Source organism: Vombatus ursinus, unplaced genomic scaffold, assembly GCF_900497805.2.
Source record: "Vombatus ursinus unplaced genomic scaffold, bare-nosed wombat genome assembly UNPS02009770.1, whole genome shotgun sequence".
NCBI classification, from domain to species: Eukaryota; Metazoa; Chordata; class Mammalia; order Diprotodontia; family Vombatidae; genus Vombatus; species Vombatus ursinus.
The window spans coordinates 13113879-13137534 of record NW_020949548.1 but is presented as its reverse complement, the minus strand read 5'-3'; the positions used below and the strand labels follow the sequence as shown (position 1 = coordinate 13137534).

Below are 23656 nucleotides of genomic sequence, written 5' to 3'. Positions count from 1 at the left end.
TCGCATGTGTAATGGGTATTGTATTTCTTTCCTTCTCAATGGTTAGGGGAAGCAGTGGAAGAAAGGAAAGAATTTGAAATCGAAAATAAAAATTAAAAAATTTGAAAAAAAAAAAAGGAAAGATGCTTCTTTGTGTTTTATTGTGCACATACTTATTACGCATGGTACATCTATACCAGTCTTACAAGCTATGGGCATAAACTCTTAGAAGGATAAGACTGTTTGCATTGGACTTTATATAGTTTTATCAAAGGACCAAAAAATACAGTAATTCAATAGGTGCTAAATATTAAACGATACCAATAAACATCATAATATTTCAGTTTTCAAGTGATTTCTATCTCAAAATTATTCCATATAATGTTTCATGTGGTGTTCCATATAGGGTGGGGTCTTCTTTCTCTTGTCCCTGTATATCCAGATCCATTTTGCTATGCTTTTAACTGGCCCATTTGTACCCCAGGCAAAAGCCTTGTAAGAACATAAAAAGGTTGAAGGGAGCTAAGGCTCTCCTCATTCTCCAGAATTTTCCAGTCCCCTTCTCATGCAGAAAAAGAGTTTTGTGGCATCTCTTTGGTTTATGACTAACTTTCTTAAAATAAAGGACTCAAAAGGTAGGCTTCTAGCACATTGAGTAGATCCTCTGTGATCGGTTTACAAAAAGATATAGATAGTTTGCAATCTGTAAAAATATATGGAATACCCTCACTAATGAGATCTATTCAAATAAATGAAATAACATCTCATTTCATATTACAATATGAATTTTCACTATATACTACTGTTTTCATGTTCTGAAATATTGTATTTCATAATACAATATTATAAATACAATCCCCTCATCCCAATTCCCATCCACTCTCTCACCTCACCCCCAGTAATTGTAGCAGAGAAACCAAGGGGTGAATTGTTTTTTAAAGAGTAGTTAACAGTGTTAAATGCTATAGAAATTTCAATAAGAAAGAAGACTGAAATATGGCTATTAGAGTTAATTAGGGCATCAATGATTACTTTAAGAGGTCAGTTTCTAGAAGGAAAGGGTAAAAAACAGATTCCAGGAGGTTAAAAAAATGGATCATTGGACAGGTATTATAAACTGCTTATTCCTGAACTGTAGCAATGAAAAGTAAAAATTCAGTCTTCTTTTTATTTCTCCCCCTCTCTCTTCATTTTAATCTTTCTGGATATGACATTCAATTCCTGTGTGTATGTATGTATAAAATAACACTACATAAAGTTAGTTTAAATTTATTTTTTCTTTGCTTACATGTGACCTCCAGGTAATTTTTCCCTCTTCAGATCAATGGCACTTAATAGAAAAAAGACAAGCAAACAATTGGACTTTCTATTAAAATTTAGATTTTTATAAATCCAGATCATAACTGGTTTTGATCAGATATGAGGTTTACTGATAGTAAATATACGGCATATATGACATGGATACACATATGGGATATATGTGTATGTACAAATATTGCATATATGTATATGTGTATATACATAAACCGCATAGAGAGCTTACAGTCTACTAAAACCCCCAAATATTTTTTCAGAACTTCTGTCGAACTATATCTCCATCATCTTTTAATTATGAAGGTGATTTTTTTGTATCTAGTACAAGGCTTTCCATTTATACCTGTTGAATTTAGTCTTATTAGATTTGGCCCAAAGCTCTAGCATGTCAAGATCCTTTTTGGTCCAGACTCCCTCATCTAGCACATTAGCTAACCCTCCCAGTCTGAGGCGCATACTATCTAAGCCTTTATCTAAGTCACTGATAAGAATGTTAAATAGAACCAAATACCAGATACTTTGGATATTCTACTGGAGACCTCCCATCACAATGACATTGAATTGCTAATAATCTTTGTTATTAAAACTCTTTGAGTTAACAATATTCTCACTCTTAGAGACTAGTCATCCAACCAGTTATTCACTTCTCTCCCCTGGGCACATTTGACTCTCTGGACTTGACCATGATGCCTCAGCTTATCTTCTCATGCTGGAAGATCCTTGTACCCCTGTGATCCCCTTCTCCTATTAGTGAGTTCTTCCCAGAACTTCTATTTTGAGGAAGGGACCAGTGTAGCCATCCGTCATTCCTCCCAGCTCTGTTTTTGACTCTCTGGACTTTACCACCATGCCCCCTTGCAGAAACCTTATACCCACCCCTCTTCAGCTTCCTTTTATGAGCTGCCTTCCCAGTTGGGAATTTGTCCTTTCTTTTACATTTATTTGTATTCTCAGTGCTTAGAATAGTGACTAGAACAGAGTAAGCTTCCTGACTTGTGAATCCTGTTGGATCATATGATCATCTAATCCACATTTCTCTATCATTTCTACAAGAAAGGTATTAAATACTTCATCAAAAGTTTTGCTAAAATCTAGGTAAACTATCTCCCCAGCATCCTTTCAACTACTAGTTTAGTAATCCTGTCAAATAAGGAAATAACCTGTTACTCTCAAAGCCATATTGGCTCTTTATAATCACTATTTCTCTTTCTAGATATTCAATACCCATCTCTTTAATGATCCATTCTAGAAATATTCCCCAGGAAATGAAGTAAAACTTGCTGGTCTCTAGTTTGAAGACTCTCTTCTCTTTTCCAATCTTGTGGTAGCTCTCCTGTTTTCCATTATCCTTCAAAAATCACTAATTGAGGGTCAGAACTCATATATGTCAGTTCTTTCAGCACCTAAGGATGAAATTTACCTGGGCCAAGTGACTTGATTTCATCAAAGGTAAAAATATATCCTCTTACCTGGATATCCATTCCCTGTTAGTCATTTTTGTTCTATCATTTCCAGTGTAAAGGTCATTTTCCTTTACAGAAAAAACTGAACCAAAATAAGAATTGAGAAGTTCTGCTTTCTCCCTGTTGTCAGTTATTATTGTCAAATCCACCCAAGTCAAAGGTGATTCTTTGATCTTCCGTCCCCCTCACCAATATTGCTTTTTAAAAAACCAAAACATTTTTGTTGCCATTAGCTTCCCTCATCAGATCCAGCTTATCCTGAACTTCAGTATTCCTGACGTTATTTTTATAGGGTGATGCCATGCTTTTATATTTATCCTCTGTTATTTGGTATTGGTTTTATTTTATGTACACTTATTTTTAAAATCTAGGTTTATCGGTGACCTCCCCAGGCATTTACATCAGTCTCTTCTGACAAATTTCACTTGCATCTTTGTTGGAGTCGTTTCCCTTTGAGTCTTCAGAATTTCATTTTTTAGCATCTCCCATTTCTCCTGGACTGACTTCCCATGAACCATTTTATCTTTAATCTTAATCTTGTGTTTTTTGATTTCCAAAAATCTAGGGTTCAAGTTAGACTTTGTTCAGATTTCCTCTCCTCCATCATAAACTCTAAGATGAAATGGTCACTTCCCTCTCACAGGGTTCCCATCCTTACAAGCCCCTGATCAGTTCCTCCCCATTAGTGAAAATCATTCCAGAACAGAATTTCCCCTTTTTGGTTCCTTCATCTTTTAAAGGATGAAATTATAACTAAATAAATTGTTAGTTGCTCTTCACTTCTAGCTCATTCTTAACTCTGTTCCACCTCAGTTGCCTTGTCCCTTTCTTATCCTGTACTCTTCCCCCCGACCCCTTGTTTCCCAGACCTATTTATTGATTCCACTACCTGGAACACTATATCATAAATTATCTATTGATCTATCTCTACTCTACTTTTGGCAGGGAGAGATCTCCAGTAGTATAGTATTTTTATAGTAGCTTGAGCTGCTATGGCGTGTCTCTCTGCCAAGCCAGTGATTGGGTTTTTCCTTTGCTTACAGAATGACTGTTCTCAGTCATTTTCTTTTTCTTTCGACTCCACACAATCTTGCAGTACTTTTAAATACATTCCAACCACTTTTCCATTCCCTCCATAATAAAGTACTATCATTTGCAGCATTTATGTGATGAATGACTCAGAAATGCTCCCACAGAGTAACTGCAACTAATTAACAAAAAAGAACAACAAAAACCCAATCAATTCATTATATCTCAAAGGGGGAGGCAGGGGAAGAAATTTGTCATAAAAATTAAACTTTAAGACTCACTCTATAACCTTTGTTATTAGAGAATTATACATTATATATTAGAGTAGTTAGTAAATCACTGGATAGTACTTGATAATTAACATTCATATTCCTGGATTTATAGATGCCTCACATGTATGTATTTTCAAACAACTTCACAAATGTGAGCAACAAAAAAACAGAAAAGGGGGATTATTTCTAGCTTATCTTGCATCCTCCATGACAAATAAAACAATAACTCAATAGCTTCAAATAAGTACTATGTACTTACTGAGTATACCTACTAAAAACATGGTCAAACTAACTTTACATATTACTTATTCTTGTTCTTATAAGGCAGAATGGAGCAGGGGTTCAATTGACAGTTTTGGAAATAGGAAGACCTGAGCTCAAGTTCCAATTCTAACAATTACTAGTTGTGTTACCTTAGGGACAAGTCTTCTAACATCTCTAAACCTCAGTTTTCCCACTTAAAAAAGTTTTTTAATATAATATAAATGGGTTTAATAAAATAATACATGTAGTATCTCTCTCAGGGTATTTATGAAGCTCAAACGACAATTACGAGAATGTATATGATGTAAAGTCACTTCTTGTTGTTGCTGTTATTTCTATTTCCAACATGATGACAATTCCTGGAGCTAGGAAACTTCTGAACTAAACTGAAATCTGGCCTTTGTGTTAACTGATCCATATGAAGTTGATACAATTAGAAAGTCTAGTTGTTCTCTTTCAGGAAGACCAAGCTATGAAAACAGTAATACAGAAAGAAAGCCCTGTGGGCTTATCAGCATATCCAGAATCTTATATATGAACTAACGACAAAAATTTATTAAACATTTACTATGTGCCAGGTACTGGGTATACAAAGTTCTTGCCCTCAAGTAGCTTATCTAGATAGGAAACACATCTAAAGCAGGTTCTGGAGAGTATACCTATCTCTCAGACCACAATTTCAGAAAAGACTAGGCCATGATGCTTCATTTCACTCTCTATTTTCTGGTCACCTCCAACTGCTTTGCTGCCCAGTCCTCTTGCCCTCCAGTTCTGGAATCACAAATCATGATCAAATCAACTTTTCAATTGTTTCCAAATGGATTGTGTCAATCTACTCCTTAATGGCTTCACTCACCATTCCTATGACTTAGAGGACCAAAGTGCAACTCTCCTAAGTGTGTCGTCTCCCCCATTAAAATATAAGTTCCTTGAGAGCAAGGACTATCTTTGGTTTTGCATTTGTATCCCCAGACCTTAATACAGTGTTTGACAAACAGTAAGAATTTAACAAATGCTTATTCATTCATTTATCAATGTTTTGAATTTTAAGTCTTTTTTTGAAGGCAGATTAATCCCTACCTCCTCCAAGAAGTCTTCTTTGATTATTCCAGCCCAAGAGAGGTCTTTTTTCTAACATTTCTTCATGTGTTGCCTTACATTGTTCATTAGGTATTTCTTGTTGTCTCAACTAAATTGTTAGTTCCTAGAAAGCTGAGGTTGACATCTTGAACACTAGTTGGCTCAATAAATACCTGATTTGTATACACTATTGAACCGTAATATACCATTTCAATACGGAAGCACGAGGCTTCTAAGTAGTCTACAAGTTTTTGGACTCTTTTGTTTCTTAATTCTTAATTATATTCTCCAAGATTTTTTTTAACCATACTCCCTCATGTCTACCTTTGAAATAAAGTCACCAAGAATCAAGGTGCTGGAGGATTTTGGGAGTTTTCCATAGAATTTCTTTACCTTCTAATCTTCAACAAAAGATGCTGGCTCATAAGTTGCATTCAAATTTGTAGTGATCTCTTATGCTCATCATGAGTCCTGAAAGCAGAGATAACCAATTGTTTCCTGAAATTATGCTCTTTATTGTCTTAGGGCACATGATGAAACCAATTCCACTAATTCCTTTATTTGCTTCTAGGAGGTGAACCTGTGAGCCTTTCCACTTCTGTGACTCTCACATCTTTTGGCTTTATGTGTAGCAAGCACATAAATACTACATTCCAGATAAACTGGACTAGTAGCTAATCCCTCAACTTGTCAGTTGACCTTGTATTATACCTACAGTCACAGATCTCGAGTTGGAAGGAACCATGCAGGTCATCTAATCCAACTGCTTCATGTACAGATGAGGAAATTAAGGTCCAAAGGGACTTATTTCCCCAAGGTCCTAGAGATAATAAGCAGCAGCACCGAGATCTGTTACTATAAACCAGTTTCCTTTCCACTGTATCACACTTTTTCGTGTACATGTTTCATTCCTTTAGTAGAATATAAACTTTTAGAGGGCAAGGACTCTTATTTTTGTCTTTGCTTCTGTCTTCCCCAGACTCTAGCATAGGACTCCGAACACAGTAGGAACTGAATAAATATCTGCTGAATTTAAACTGAATTCCAAACACCTCCATTAAAGTGCTCCTCTGATGGAAGTCATCCTGAATTTTCTCTGGCTATGCCAGCAGAACATAAGTTCTGTGGTAGATTAGTAACATGTCTATTGCCTGAGGACAAGACTAGCTATGTTAGGAATGCTGGCCACCAAGTGATGACTTTCTTTTTGGTGACAGCCACACGGATGAAGGCACTTTAACTTGGGCATGGGAAGGTCATGAGCTTCATTGACATAAATGACACTCGCAAGGACAAAATTACTGTTTCTTGAAGTACTATTATTTCCAAATGATTTTAGACACTCATAAGCTCTGTCCTTTAATGCACACTGTCTAGTGCTATTTTTCAATCTTTGAAGCATAGTTCTTTATCTCCCAGCTCGTAGAGGACAGTATTGCACAGTGACGGTATAATGGAAAGAAGGTTCATTTACAAAAATATAATGAGCAGGTCACCTCTCTAAACCTCAGTTTCTTCATCCATAATATGAAATAACCTTCTGTCAGTGACATTTGATTATTTTATTTTATGTTCTAGACTCCTAGGTTGCAGGAACAGAGCCATAAACACTGTATCCCTAAAAGTGCCTAGCCCTGTCCTTAAAGCCAATAAAGAAGCATTTAATAGATACTTGTTGAATGAATGAATAACTTAGCATTTTCATTTCAGGGAATTTCCATACTTGCCTGGTGATATAGGATATATTTTTGTGGTTTGTAAAAATAAGGTAATACAATTAATGAAGCAAGAAAGAATTTGGGCCAGAGAAAGATGTCAATTCCACCAAGGTTTTAGGAAGTTTTGCTTCCCTTTTAACCCCTGGAAGAAAGCCATAAAGTAGTTCTTCTAATTTTGTGAGGCTAAATAAACACACTCAGCTTAACATATTTGTACTAAAAATTATGATAATCTTAAACCACTTGTTAAGTGTTTAAAAATTAAAATTATAATTCTACTTGACATCTTAAAATCTATTTCCAGTGAGGTAAATGGCCTCTGGCATAACTGGAAAGAAATGTTGTAAGAAAATGTTTATATTCTTTACAGATATGAAAATTCGAGCAAAGTGATTTCAAGAAAATCACTACACATCAGAAGTACCTCTGCAGTTTCCTGAGAAAGCTATGGGTCTTTTAATACTAGAAGAGCCACATCAGATCAGAGTGTCATCATTGTTCCACCAAAGATGTTATTAGATGACTTCCTATCACCTCTTAAAGAACAGCTATTGAACACTTTTTCCTCCGCCCTCCAGACCAGATCTAGTATCTGTGCACTTTTTATAACCTATCACCACCATAGCTGGATTCTGGAAGGAACAAATGTAGGGTTTAGCTTTTTTTTTTGCTAAAAATGTTGGTAAGAAGTTAACAGAATTGGTCTGAAGCATCCTACTTCCGTCTGTGGCCATCAGAGGGAGATGTGTCCCAAGGTTCTACATTAATAAAAAGGGGGTAGAACAGAACTTTAGAATTGAAAAAGGCCTTACAGACCACAAGCACTTCTAAACTATAAAGTACTTTATAAATGAGCTGCTAAAACCTTCTAGTCCAACCTACTTCTTTACGGATGAGGAAACTGAGGCCCAGAGAAGTGATGGTCTATGTTCAAGGTCACCCAAACCCTAATTTCCAAAAATACCCTGTCAATGAAGTTGTGATCTCATCTACATGGGTACTCTCCCTCCACTGGTGCATACTATAATCCTAGCCACACTTTCTCATCTTGCAAGATTTGTGTTCACGTTCTTCTATAGACAATAACCAAATTATACTACTATCAAAATTCATAACAATAATGGAAGTTGTCCCACAGGTGTTTTTAATGTTTCTACAGAAGACAAGCCTATATCCCAATACCTTTATTTAATTAAAAAAGCAGTTATTTTATTCTCCTGTGTGTTGATGTTCATAAAACAGCAACTCTAAAAGAATAATAGCAGGATAGTGATTTTTCCTAGGACTATTTCTATCTGAATTCTACTGAAAATGATCAGCACAAGATAGCAGTAGAAACAACAATTAGCACAACGAAGAGTGTGCTAAACTTAAAATAAGAGAGACTGTCTCTGACACTAATGTGCAACCAAGGGCAAGCCACAATTTCTCTGACCCTGAGACAACTCTTAAGTCTTATTGACAAAGTTAAAGATGGGTTATGATATGCCTTGAGGGGGGAAGTTTGCACATGGATGAAATCGCAGGCCTCTGACATAACAACATAACAGTAGTTTATTTTTCTATATCACTTTAAGGTCTGTTAAGTGCTTTATATAAACTATGTCAATTGGTCCTCACACTAAGCCCACGAGGTAAGTAATACACACATGCTTGTCCTTACATACCAAGGAAACAGGTTGGGAGTTTGAGTAGGTGAGTGAGCATCTCATGGTCACAGACCTAGCAAGTGCTGGAGCCAGAGCCAGAGGCTGAAGGCAGGAGGGGTTTCTGACTTCAAATCAAGTGCGCCATGTTGCCATATGTTAACCAAAAACTGTCCAATGCCTTGAGTTCTATGACAATACAATAGCCATGCCAGCTTTGGCAGTCTTGCTCATCTCACCTAACTTCAAAGTTGTGAGGCATAAAAATCAGCCAAAGTAGGAAGTACGGACACAGATTCCCAGAGCTGAAGGATTCCTAAGCAATCTAGTCTAATCTCTTTCTTTTTAGCTTCAAGAAACAAGCTTTGAGAAGGAAAGGGACTTGTTCTCAGTCAGAGACAGAGCAGGAGAGCAGGGCCCAGAATCCAGGTCTCAGGACTCTTGGACAAGTGCTTTTCAACATCACATTGCAATATTCTGGAAGAAAAAAAAAACCAAACATTTTTCTTTTACAAATGTCTGAAACTGTTCTTCAAGTGCTTATATACTATTTTTTATAGTTATTAAAGAAATTTATTGTATAAATATTAGAACTACTACTGATATGTGTTACTGAAAAGAAACACCATTAATTGTCTACATAAAGCCTCTATTTATCTTATAACTGCAGAAGTTACTTTTTGAAATGTGGAGCCATATACAATTCTTCCCCTCAGAATGTCCTATGCCTTTCCTCAGGGATTCACTGTATTCCAGACTGCCCTATGCAAGGGTTATCTGTCTGCCACTATTTTCCTGAAGTCTGTAGCTAGGCTTCAAAAAAGAATGTGAGCAGTGTACCTGCATGGCAATGATATCTAGCTTTTTAATCAGTTGCATCAACATCATATTAATGCCACATTTAACTCTAAATGGCAAGACAGGGTGTTCAATAAAGCAGTTCTGGAATGTAGCCAGTCTCTTGGCAATCAAATGATACTAAAATATCCAAAGAGAGAAACAGGTAGAGGACTTATTTTCATTCACTAAACATTTATTTAGTGCCCATTATATATCTGGAGTCCTCTAGTGCTCTGGAAAATGTTCTAGGCACTGTGGGTTGCAAAGACAAATATGATACATGAATAACTATGATATAAAGGATAATTAGTGAATTGTAAAATGGCAGATCCAGGCAGAGGGCTATGAAAAATATGAGGAAAGGGAGGGAGGGATGAAGTGAAGGAGGGAAGGAGGAAGGGAAAGGGAGAGGGAGAGAGAGAGAGAGAGAGAGAGAGAGAGAGAGAGAGAGAGATCCCTTTTGCCAAGGGTAACGATGGGATACAATCTAGGGAAGCTTCATGTAGGTGGTGGTACCTGAGTTGGGCCTTTATAAAAGAAAGACTGCAACAAATCAAGATGGAGGTGAGACCAAAAAGTGGTCGATATTATAGCAGAAACTGTGTCATGGGGTCATAGGGTTTTGTAAATAAAATATTTTTTTTATATATAGCATTTCCCCCCAATTACATGTAAAGACAATTTTTAACATTCATTTTTTTAAATTTTGAGTTCCAAATTTTCTCCCACCCACCCCCAAAGATGGTAAGCAATTTTACATAGGTCATATAAGTGTAATCGTGTATAACTTATTTCCATATTAGTCATGTCATGAAAGAAGAAACAAACCAAAAGGGAAAAAAACATGAAAAAAAGTTGAGAAAGTGAAAAATATTATACTTTGATCTGCATTCAGACTCCATCAGTTATTTCTCTGGAGGTGGATGGCATTTTTCATCATGAGTCCTTTGGAATTGTCTTCAATCATTGTATGGCTGAGAATAGCTAAATCATTCACAGTTGATCATCGTACAATATTGCTATTACTATGTACAATGTTCTCTTGGTTCTGCTCACTTCACTTTGCATCAGTTCATGTAAGTCTTTCCAGGTTTCTCCGAAATCCACCTGCTCATTATTTCTTACAGTACAATAATATTCCATAACATACATATACCAAAACTTGTTTAGCCATTTCCCAACTGATGGGCATCTTCTCAATTTCCAATTCTTTGCCACCACAAAAGAGCTGCTATAAATATTGCAAATAAAGTACTTCTGAAAGCCTTTCACGGTATAGTTAGTGGTAAAATAATTGCATTACAAAAATTAAATTCAAAACTAGTTCAAGATTAACAAACATTAAAAGTTCCACCATCATATATGAATAACATAGATAAAACATACAGTACATACTGCAAAGGAATTATGTTCCATGTTGGCAAAATCCTAAGATGAAGTAAAAAATCTAACACATCTCCACACAGTTGTTTAAGATTTAACAACACAGTTGAATAAGGTCAGATGAGGCAAATTCCTGGCACCCAGAACAAAGTAGAGACCACAAAGATTGGGGGGGTGGGGTGGGGAGAGGGAAGTATGGAAGAGGGAAGAAATTACTGTTATCTGATACTGGATTTAAGTAGCAGTATTACATAGTCGAACAAAATGTCCCAACCAAAACGGCCATGTAAAATTGGAGAGGAAAAATATCTCTTACTAAGATCCGAACTAGATACCTGAAGTTAATTATATCTTTATTTCAAGTTGCCTCCAGTCAGTCTTTAGGTTATTTTGCAGTACTGAACCATTTCTATATTAAACTGGATAACCATCACGGAATTTCTTCTAACATCCAATTATTCGAAATAAGTTAAACTGACTGTAACACACTGAAAGACATTGACGCTTAGTATTCAATATTTTTAAAATATTTGAATATAGTGACTCCCTGATTTTTCCAAAGTGGAGATATACATGAATCAAAAACTTTAAAAAATCAGAAATACTTACAAATTACAATATTCTACATAACATTATTGCATTTTAAAACATGTTCAGTAATCAAATCCTTGAATTAAATTAAGTTTAGGGCAGATTATCATTATTTTATTATACTATGGTCAGATTTGAAAACTTGTAATTTTCCTATAAACACTCATTTTCAACCACTTAAAATTAATCAGCTTTATTTTAAAATTCAAGGATCTGTAGACTGAATTGAACTGAAAGGGTCTTATGACATTTGTGGCTGTGCCACCACAGTAACCTTGAGAATGTCACAGGCAATCAGTTATTCAAATCTAAAATACTTGCCCTCTACTCTATGTGCCATTTGAAAAGAAAATTATTGTAAAGAGCTTTATGATGCTTGGATGAAGGTCACTATGTAAATACAAAATAATGAAATCGTTCATAGCCTAGAGGTGAGATGGTGTAGGGAAAACAGCACTACACTAAGCAGTCAGGAGATCTGGGTCCTATTTTCAGCTCTTACTTTAATGACTTGTGTGACCTTGGACAAATTCCTCTCTCTTCTCTGGACCTCAGTTTACTTCTCTAAAATATGAAATGAGTTTAAGTAAATGATCTTTAAGGTCCCTTCCTAAATTCTTATGGTATTATAAGATAAATCTGACAGACAAATCAGTTGTTCTTTAATAATTTTAATAATTATTTAATAATCTCTTTAATAAATACTGCTTTGTTGTTTAGAGAACCTAAGAAAAATCTGAATATTTTCATTCATTTATTGTTTTGGGCCATTTTTTTTCTACAGTCTTTCTGTTCAGAGATAAGTTATTTCATAAAGCAAACCAATTTTTTTAATCACCAAACTTGGAATCTAAAATTTATTTTTTTAAACCTTCCTAGGCAAAAAGAAAGGAGGACTTGAGAAGAAATCATGTCTGCGGAAATAGCAGCATATTGGGGATACAGGCATATAGTAGGCACTTAATTTAATGTCTGTCAAACTAAATTATTTCACAAAGACAGGGCCTGGAAAATAGTACCTAGTCTTATTAAGTGTACAGTCCAGTAAAGTAGAAGGGAGAGGTAAAATTCAACAGTTAGCCATTATGGTTCTCTGAGTTTATGCCTCAAAGAAAGGCATTATAATGTTGAATAAATGGCAGAAGTGCAATGATCCACTGTAATTCCAGAGTAAATTCCAGAATTGGAAGGAGCTTCAGGGGTCACCTAAGCATGCTTCTAATTTTACCAACAAGAAAAAATGAAGCACAGAGAAGACAGTCATGCCTAAAGTTACTCACTGATTTAGTGGCAGAGCCAGGCCTGAAAGCCAACTCCTCCTGACTCAAAGTGGTATCCCCTACACAGAATCACAAAGTGTGCCTATCAGCACAGTAGAGAATGGAACACCCAAAAAAAGGCATTGGCCAGTGAAAAGGGGGTAATGTGAAACCAAAAAATCTTCCAATTTTGTGGGCTGCATATGTGAAGCTTGAGGTGTGACTACAGCTTCTTATTCCTCTCAGCATAACAGAGATTAGGCAACCAAATGGAACTTAATAAGTACTTGTTTAATTTGAATGCCTGAAGCAAAAAAAGTAATGATACCCCATCATTGCTTCTTGTACTTCACCTCATTTAAACTTCATACTAACCTCTACGAGACAGAATACAAGCATTTCCCTCTCTTTCCCAGGCTCAAAAAAGGCAAGCTGAGGAAAGCTAAATGACTTGTTTAAAATCAGAACTAGTATGTGACAGGTGAAAGTCTCGAATGTGGATCTTCTAAATGCAGTATTCTTTGGACTGTACCATACTGCGCTGCCTAGAAAGAAGCATAAAGGAGGTAAAGTGGGCACTGGGAGCAATGTACAAAAGAGAAAAAAGGAAGAGATCTCTGTGGTCATCATTATTGTTATCAAGCCATTCATGAAGAAGTTTTCTTACGCAAGGAATTGAGCTAAGTCTTACAAAAACCTATTCTGATGTACCAAGACTCAATGAATTTACAATGAGAGATAGTTTATATGCCTCACTAGGAAAATAATACTTCATATGATAAAGGTATGAAGGACAGTGTTTTAATATTTGCTTTGATATAACCTTCATTGACTCCTTATTACCTCAAAGATAAAATACAAACTTCTTGGAGGGACATTTAAGGACTTAAAATCTGGCTATCTTTCCAGGCTTGTTTCCAATTATTCCCCTTTAGTAACTACTTCTAGAAGAACTGTAACACTACTAGGTGCATCTTCTGACTCCATGCATTTACACAGGCTATTCTTTCATGCCTAGAATATGCTCTTTCCTCATCTCCACCTCTCAGAATTCTTGTCTCCCTCTTCAAGGCTCAGCTCAGGAGCCATCTCCTCCAGGAAGCCTTGTGGAGTGTCCCTAGTTACCAGAGCTCTCCTTCCTCACTTTTCCTTGTACTATTCTTATTTGTGTATATATCACACACACACACACACACACACACACACACACACACACAAGCATCTTGAGGACAGGGATTTTTTGTCTTTGTCTGCCCATGTCTAATACACTATGCATGCCTAATAAGCGCTTGTTTGATTGATTTACATACAATTCAAGAAGAGATCTAGTGATGTATACCTGTACAATGACAAAAATACAAGCTTCATTTTGTATTTGTCACAGTCTCAATAAAGGCTATGCTCATTTGTGAGGCAAGAGTTAAGAGTAAGCTTTTTAGGAGAGAAGAATAAGGGAAAGGTCTTGGGAGTCCCATACCCACTGTCCATAGGTGAAGTGCTTTGTACTTTCCAAGGCAGTTTCATATCATTATCTCCCTTAGTAAGAAGATGTGGTGGAGCAAAAGGAGCAGTCCTTTCTTTTATGCTCTCTTCTCTTCCCAGCCATTCATAGAAATTACTACATGCACCAGATATTTTGAAACTACAATATTAAACTTTATCATTATATTGCCCCTCAACTGCTTCATGTATATAAATACCATGGTTTCAAGATCCTGAAAGGCAATGATTTGTTAATATACCTCTGTATCCCTCCACAGTGCACAAATCAGTTGGAAGTCACAAAGGAATGTAGTAATAAATGCTAATTGATTGGCAGAAGATACACAATAAATTACTCAAATTAAATTCTACCAAATTTCTCCCCGAACAATGATTTTTTTTTTCCTCCACTAGGAAAATCCTTTAAAAGAGGTCATCCTATAGGGACACTAATTATAAAAACTCTCAATGATCTATATGTGGATTATTTATTTTGTAGTTGCTGAAAGTCCATTTTTAATTCTGAGGCAGCTATGTGGCCCAATGGATGGAATGTTGGACTTAAAATCAGCCAGACTTAAGTGCACCTTTTGCTCCAGACACTTAATATATGTGTAACCCTGGGCAAATCACTTAACCTTTCTCAGCCTCAGCTTCCTCACTGTAAAATGGGGATAATAATAGCACTAACTTCACAGGTAGGTTCTATTGAGAGGATTGAATGAGGTAACATAAGAAAAATGCTTTGGAAGCCTTAGAGTATTATATAAATGACAGCTATCATCATCATCATCATCATCATCAACATTCCCTCTGCAGTGCCACAGGATGCAATATCAGAGTACAAAGTTCTTATCTCACATCTTCATAATTCCTGACATTTTTACTACCACAGACCAAAAGGAGAAGGAACATTTTCAACAAGTAGTTACCTGTTATAGTTATGTCATCAGAGATGGCCTTACATAAAGCCCAGCACAGTATACTCAAATAGTAGATGGTTGACAAATGCTTGCTGAATTGAGCTAAATCAGGGTCATCAAATTCAAAAGGGGCATCTTTGTAGAGATATGGATAGATATCTTCTTAATGGATTCGGAAACACTACAGGATGGCTTTCTGGGAAACTGATCCAGGAATATCTATTTGGCTGCCCTTCTGGTCAGCGTCCTTGTAGCATAGGCCTGATGATCTTTTTTGTGTGTTTAAATGTTTTATCTATATAACTTATACTATCTATAAAAAATTGTCTGAACAGCTAATACTTTGCATACTTACTTCCTCGTCACTTCATGCTGAGACTATGACATTAGCCTTCTGGTTGGTCTCCCAGCCTCAAGTCTCTCCCCACTCCAGTCCATTTTCCACTCGGCATTGAAATTGATCTTCCTAACATATGTGACCATATGGCTCCCTGTCATCTCTACCATCAAATACAAAACCCTCTAGTTTCCAAGGCCTCTGATAGCCTGGCTCCTTCCCCTCATCCCAGTTGCTCTTACCTCACCTCCCTCCTGGATGTTTCTCTTGTAATGTTTCCTGTCTCCTGACTGTGCATTTTCTCTGGTTGGCTGCCCCTCATGGCCTGAAATGGTACCCCTCCTCTTCTCTACTTCTCAGTTTCTCTGGCTGCCTTTGGTAAATTCCTACTTTCCACAAGAAACCTTTCTCAGGCTCCCTTAAACTGAGTACCTTCCCTCTAAGATTATGTCCAATTTACTCAGTATTTGTTGTTTGGACACAGTTATTTTTGAATGTTGTCTCCAACACTAAATTGTGAGCTCTCTGCGACCAGGGACTGTTTCTGTTCTCTTTGTTATTATTATTGTTGCCTTTCTTTGTATCCCCATACCCACTAGCACAGCGGTTAGTACTGAGAAGATGTTTAATATATGATTGCTGACTCAACTTGACTTATCTGCTATAAGGGCCTTCCCTAACAGCATGGCTATTAACGACAGCACTATTGGTGCAAATTCCTATTTTTTAAAAAAGTCACTTGATTTGAAGACAGCCAAGGGGACAGTGAAAATCCATTCAACTAACAACCAGCATTGTAAAAACAAGTGAAGACCTTCAAAAAGAACAGCAGACACTTGAAAAACAAAGGAAACACCAAGTTATTTATGATAACTTATGCTTCATTCAAATAAAGTAAAATGAGGATGAGAACAGATCTGTGTGGCTATTCTTCAGCTATCTGTGGACCAGACACTTAGCAGGAAGCCACGTTACCCTAAAAAAAAAAAGATCCTCTCTTCCAAGAACAGTCTTTGGCGAACACTTGTGGCTGGGAATACTAAATGTCTTGGACACTCAGCCACCCAGCTTCTGTTTTGAAATGCCTTGGTTTTCTGAATGGAGGGATGTGGTCAGCAACAAAAGAGTAAGTTTCATACTCTGCATCCATATAGAAAATGTATCATTTATCTTACCAACAGAATGTAAACCTTTCACACTTAGCCAAGCATTCCTCAGCAATGTTTGTTTTATGTCCCAAACAGACCATACTTCTCCATCACTCTTATCTATCTATAGTGTTTGGAGAAGCTGGGTGAGATAGTGGAATCACAAGATCCAGGTTCAAATCCTAGCCCTGCCACTTACTACCTGTGTGGCCCTTGGGCATACCACTTCATCCTCCTGGGCCTCAACTGCTGGACTAGACCTCTGAGGTTCCCTCTAGCTCTAAATCTACGTACGCCCCTATCATTCTTCTGTACCTTAATGTAGAACAGAGTGTTGAATTACAAACAAATCTACCTTCCATGTGAGGGGATGAGGAAAAGAGAAGGATAAAAACTCTATACCAATACTCTATACTAATTTCTTACAAAAGGAGCCATTTTTAAGTTCAATTCAACATTTATTAAATATTTACTATGTGCTTGATGTTGAAGATGCAAAGATTAAACAGTCTCTGCCCTCAAGCAGTTTCCATTCTACCAGGTCAGGGCAGAGAGAGAGATTCTACACATATACAAATAAAAAATGGTAAAAAAAAATTAAGAAGGAAGAAAATAGTAATAACTGGGAGGATCACAGAAGGATTTACAAAAAAATTGTTTCCTGAGGTGAATCCTAAAGGAAGTCAAGGAACTTCTAAAGGCAGGAGGGAGGAGGAAAGGTACTTCAAATCAATATGGTGAAATATTTTGTAAACACGGAGAGAGAAGAGGAGTGTTAAGTTTCAGGAACAATTGATAATTCAATTTGGTCAGAATATAGACTTTCTGAAAGGGAGTGACGTGAAATAAGGTAGGAGCCAGAGAGTAAAGGGCCTTAAATAGCAGGCTGAAGAATTTGTATTCTATCCAACTGGCAAGGGAAGCTCAGTTTCCTATATATCTGAGAAGCAAGGTTTTTATCAGAGAAATTTGCTGTAAAATCTTTCCTCCCAATTTCCCACTTTCCTTCTGATTTTGGCTGAATTGGTTTCGCTTGTATAAAATCTTTTTTATTTTTTGTTGTTGTTGCTGTTCATTCATTTCAGTCATGTCTGACTCTTTGTGACCCCATGTGAGGTTTTCTTGCAAAAATACTGGAGTGGCCTGCCATTTCCTTCCCTAGCTCATTGTACAGATGAAGAAAGTAAGGCAAATAGGATTAAATGACTTGTCCAGGGTCACACAGCTAATAAGTATCTGAGGTTGGATTTAAACTCAGGCCTTCCTGATTCCAGGCTCAGCCCTCTATTCACTGTGTCACCTAGTTGCCCTTCTTAATTTTATGTAATCAAGCCATTTTGCTTCCTATGTTACTCTCTATCTCTTGTTTGGTCATAAACTTATCCATAGATCTGACAGGTAAATGTGTAGGATGATCTTCCTAATGCATAGTTCTCATCATGCCATTCCCCTGCTCAAAAACCTCCACTGACTCCTCATTGTCTCCAAATAAAGTCCAAACTCCTTACTTTAGCATTTGAGGCCTCTACAAATCCAGTTATAACCTCCCCTCATCTCATGTTTTTCTACTACTCACTCTTCTCTGAGTTCATTCCTTCCCAGCCTCCTTGTTTGCTTACGTGCTTCCCCTTATGTTCCCCCAGCCCTTTGCCCCATTGGAATCAAATCCATCCGTCAAAGTTCAACTTAAATGCCACTTTGTCTGAATAGCTTTTCCTGATCCACAGATCCATCAGACAAAAGCATCCACCTTAGATTCTTAAATGCTTCTTCAAATTATACCTCTTCTTTGTACTTGTAATCTATTTTAAATTATAGTTATTTGTATACATGTCCTCTCTCTGATATTATACTGTATATAATACAGCAGGAGGAGATAATGGCAATTCAGAAAATCCACAAATTAGGTAAAACTCAGAGTAATCAATAAATTGATATATATGGAACCTCTCTTCTCACCACCATCCACACCCTAAATTTCCTCTAGAAATGTACTTAAACACAATTTTTAAAGCCATGACAGTACACTAGTAACAAGAACTAAGAATAGAATCTTAGTCTTGTTCAAAGTTTAGTTACATTAGAAATCATTCTGATGGTTTTCATGTATGAAAGTTGACTGCAAGACAACATTCCAAAGCAGCTTTTGTATAAAATGGCGTTTCTTTGAACTTTCAGGGCAGCTCCTATCTTTTGCAGCCTTGAAAATTAATCCTATGACTAAGGGAAATCGGTAAGAAAAATACGACTACAAGGGTTCATAATGCATGAAGAAAAAAAAATAATTCATATTTTGTCATCAACAATGACTGATTTCATAAGTAATCTTCCTAAAAATAAATAACATCCATGGAAGCATATTCTCATAGTTTTACTGAATATCCTGATAAATGTTTACCTTAAGCATCTATAATCATGGACTCTCTCAAAGAGAACAGTAACAAAATGAATTTTATCTGATTTAACAGAGAGGGCATGAGCCAGGATCTTCCTATATCCTTTTCCAAGGCTCTTATCTGAGGTGGTAAGCTTAAAAGTTGCCACAATATATATACAGAATTTGGCAAGTATGGCCAATTCCCTTGCATATAGAAGATAGAGGTTTCTGTCTCCAACCCCTAACTCCATCATCACCCCTAACTCCATCATCACCCCTAACTCCATCATCACTCCAGCATTTTCCCTTTTATCTATGCCAAATATTTATATATTTATCTGTGTATGTACATATATGTCTTTATATATATATAGTATGTATATACATAGATATATATTAAAATATATTAGGATTATAATTAGGATGGCACCTCAGCCTTGAGGAACAACACAATGATCCAAAGGTATGAATGGATATAACGTAATGGAGAATTGGCAAAAACCTGGCCTGACAAACCCAGAGCAGAGGTGGAAATAAGAATGATTACTAAAGGATTAAGGATGATGATTAAAACTGAATAATTATTGCAGGACCACATTATGGGAGGCAGATAAAGTAGCTAAAGAAGTTTAGATTTGGTATGCCAAACAGTAAGACTAAGAATGGCACCCAAGGTCAAGCTGTATCCACTATGTATTAGCCTCTTAGTACAGAGGTGGTAGCAGGCAGAATATAGCAAACAGCTCCTTTCATTGTCCACCCTAATATCTATAGAGAATCATTGATAGCACTATCACAACATAACTTACTGCTAAATCGCGATAAGTTCCCAGAGAGCCTCCCATTAGGATAAAGAATTTACCAATCACCAATGAGTTTGAGATGCCTAGTAGGGTTGAAAAACTTAAAGAGATACAATACTGTCCAAAGGGTGAAAGTAAAATTTATATAAAAGAATCTATGTTTAAAAGATTCCATTTAATGTCATGTGGCTTAAGGGGCATAGGTGGCCAGGAGGAGGCAAAGGAGAGGAGAGGCCTGGATGATGCCAACATGAACAAGTTGAAATAATTGCAGAAAAATAAAGTTTGCCAGTTTGTGATCTTCACACAATCTAGTGAAAAAATAGCTGTGAGTTGTCCATCTTGGAAGATGTTGCAACAGACAATTCTCCCCTCCAAAAAATCCTGAACTTCATTCTTATACAAGAAAGTGTTAAAGGATCATTAGACGGAAAGAAGTTAGAAGAGCTATACAATAGATACAAAGAGGTCACATTCCTGATGCTCAAGATGAAAATAAAATTGATATAGATGGTATACAGCATTTTTGTGATGACCCAACACTTGATGCAGTCAGGATTAGTATACTAATCACTGCTTGGAAATTCAGAGCAGCAACACAGTGTGAATTGTCAAAGCAGGAGTTTATGGATGGAGTCCATGATAGAATGAAGATGTGACAACACAGAAATGCTAAAGGCCCAGATACCCAAGATGGAACAAGAGTTGAAAGAGTCAGGACGATTTAAGGATTTTTACCAGTTTACTTTAAATTTTGGAAAGAATCCAAGACAAAAAGAATTAGATCTAGAAATGGCCATTGGCTCCTAGAATTTAGTACTTACCAGGAGATTTAAATTCCTAGCCTTGGGGAACAAATTTTTGTTGAAACATCATACCTAAAGACATCTGGAATCTTCTTTTAGACCAGTATAATGACACTAAATAACATATCTAATTACGATGAAGGACTATGGCCTGTTCTTATTGATGACACTATGGTATCTGCAAGCCCTCAAACTGCTGGGACAAGAAGTACAACAGTGTAGCACTGAAGGAACTCTATAGAATATACATAGTCTGTACAATAAGCACAATGGAAAATTGCACAGTCAATTTTTGCTGACTGGACTGAACTGAAGACCAATTTTCACACTAAGGACTGAGGGTTGAGACAAAACATTAAGCATACATCTTGGACCACAGCATATTTCCTTCTTCTGATGGTGGTTTGGGCTTGTTTCCTAGTCTGGGCCGCTTTTTCCAGTTACAATCCCAACATGGTGGATTTCATCTTATCTCTGTGGACCATCCTAGTTTATTCTCCCTTAAGTCTTAGTAGCTTCCTGGTGATTATTTTGAGGTTTCTATTGTTGCATAAAGCACAATGCTATCTTCACTAGAAAACTGTATGGTATAAGAATTAAACATATCAACATCACAAACACTTTTTTAAAAAATTCCTTAAGTATATGCTTTGGGCTAGTTGCAAAGACTATGCTGAGAGTACTTCTTAACAGAGTGATATGTTTAAGTGTACTCAATCTGAGATGGTGCTGGGTTGTTTTTTGTCCTGGCATCTAATGTGGATGATAATATGTATCATCCACATTAGATTATCTGATGAAAACAAATTTAGAAACAACCAATATAAGAAAATTATTAGAATAACTAGGTGCCTACCTGTGAAAGGTTTATTGTACTTTGATGCTCTAATTTTTCAAAACAAGTGAAGGTACCACAGAGCTGTTTTGCACTTAATACCATGTTTATGCAGAGTTAGCCTGCAAGAGAGCTGTGTTGAGAAAAGTAGTACACATAATATAGGCCTTTATTACTACTTACATTATGTATTATATAATCGATTTCATCACGATTTTGAAACACTTATTTGCCTGTCTAGTAAGTTAAAATATTGAATTTGTGTTCTGGATATTTTAGACTGCTACACAATACAATATCCTAAATTTAAAAAAAAGAAAATATTATTTTGGCAGTTATATGGGGGATGGACTATAAAGAAAGATTAGAAACAATCCAGAAATTTCTTAGAAATTAGGAAGCTGAGCTGTGAGATCTTCCACCCGGCCCCTGCCTCCAGGTGTGGCACCACCTCCCCTCTCTCTCTCTTAAGGGTTTAAACTTGCCACTTCAAAGTTCACCATGGATGATGATACTGCTGTTCTCCTTGTTGACAATGGCTCTGGAATGTGCAAAGCTGGCTTTGCAGGAAATGAAGCCCCTCGGGCTCTCTTCCCTTCCATTGCAGGGCGCCCCAGACTTCAGGGTGTGATGGTGGGCCCTCTTTGAGGGAGTATTTGAGCAGAGTCTTGAGTAGCTAGGGATTCCAAGAGGCAGATGGGAGGAGACTGAGTGTTTTCTACACAGAGAATAGCTTGGGAAAAGGCAGGCGGAGGCAGGACAGAAAACCTCTCTAGGAAGCCAATATGATGCAGCTCAGTGGCACAGCGAGTAAGAGCACTGGGCTTGGAATTAGGAAGACTAATCTTCATGAGTTCAAAACCAGCCTCAGGCATATACTAGTGTGTGACCCTGAGCAAGCCCTGTTTGCCTCAGCTTCCTCTGCTGTAAAATGAGCTGAAGAAGGAAATGGCAAACCACTCCAGTATCTTTGCCAAGAAAACCCCAAATGGGGTAACAGAGAGTCAAACATGACGGAACAACAAGAACAACGAAGTGCCACTTCCAACCACCATAACTCTTATAGTTAATGAAATGGAAATAAGTCTTAATTCCTTGGCAGTTTTGGGCATGACTGCATTGTCCTAGATTATCTGCTAGACAGTAAAGGAGGTATCTATACCTTAACCAATACCTCCTTCTGCTTTTGGATAAACAGCAGCAGAGAAGCACTATCCCTAGAAAAGATTAGGGAGCCAGGCCACCTGGCTCTCCAAGGTAAAGCAAGGTTAAGAGTCATGGGATTTGTTCTGGTCCAGACTAGGCTCTTGGGGAAGATGGCTTAGAGGTCTTCAACAATCAACTGTCCTAAACCTCATACTAATTGTCATAGTATTAATGCTTGTCTGATATGTTCTAAGATGTATCCAACAGCCATTTTATGGAGAATTAGTAGAGGTGAAGCTTACATTGAAGCAGGTCAAAACAATGAGTCCAGGAGGTGGACTGAATATCCAGAGGAGTCAACAGCCCCACATTCCTAGGTCTGTTTCCTGTTACATAACTCTGTGCAAGTTAAGATTTACACTGTAGCCAGTTCTATTTAGAAACGGCAGCTGAAAATCTCCAGTAAGCTTGCTAACGGACAATAGTTATAAGTCTACTTTCTTCATCCTGAGTAGGTCTTTCTGGTTCATTTTTAGAAACTTCCTTTTGACACTAGCTCACGTTCTCTTGTCCCACCATCCCACTGACAATGTGACAGCCGCCACAGCAGTGTTATCTGAAAACTTTATGTAAATTCAGGCCCCCACTGACTGTGCTTTCGACCAGAAGGTATATCCCACTGCTCATCTGGATAGGCCATTACTCATACTGTGCTGCTTCATAGGACATTCGGGGCAAGGAAGGCCACATACAACTCTATCCCTGACTGAAATGCTATATTCTTCTATGCTATTTTTGGCTATATCACTATACCATTCTAACTCATCCTAATGTCATTGTATGTGGAACTCCACTCTAAATTTGCATGATACCTCTCCTTTGTTCTCCCCTCCATTTTTTTCCTTGGTGATCTTATCAGCTCTCATGAGTTCAATTATCATTTCTATGCAGATGACTCCCA

General features: G+C 37.0%; 1 protein-coding gene and 1 pseudogene across 1 annotated transcript in view; one reads left to right on the top strand and one right to left on the bottom strand.

The window, feature by feature from the left end:
* Window positions 1–23656, bottom strand: part of SBF2 (SET binding factor 2) — a 485589-nt gene that overhangs the window by 337439 nt on the left and 124494 nt on the right. The window lies entirely within an intron of this gene.
* LOC114036244 lies at window positions 20159–20936 on the top strand (annotated as a pseudogene).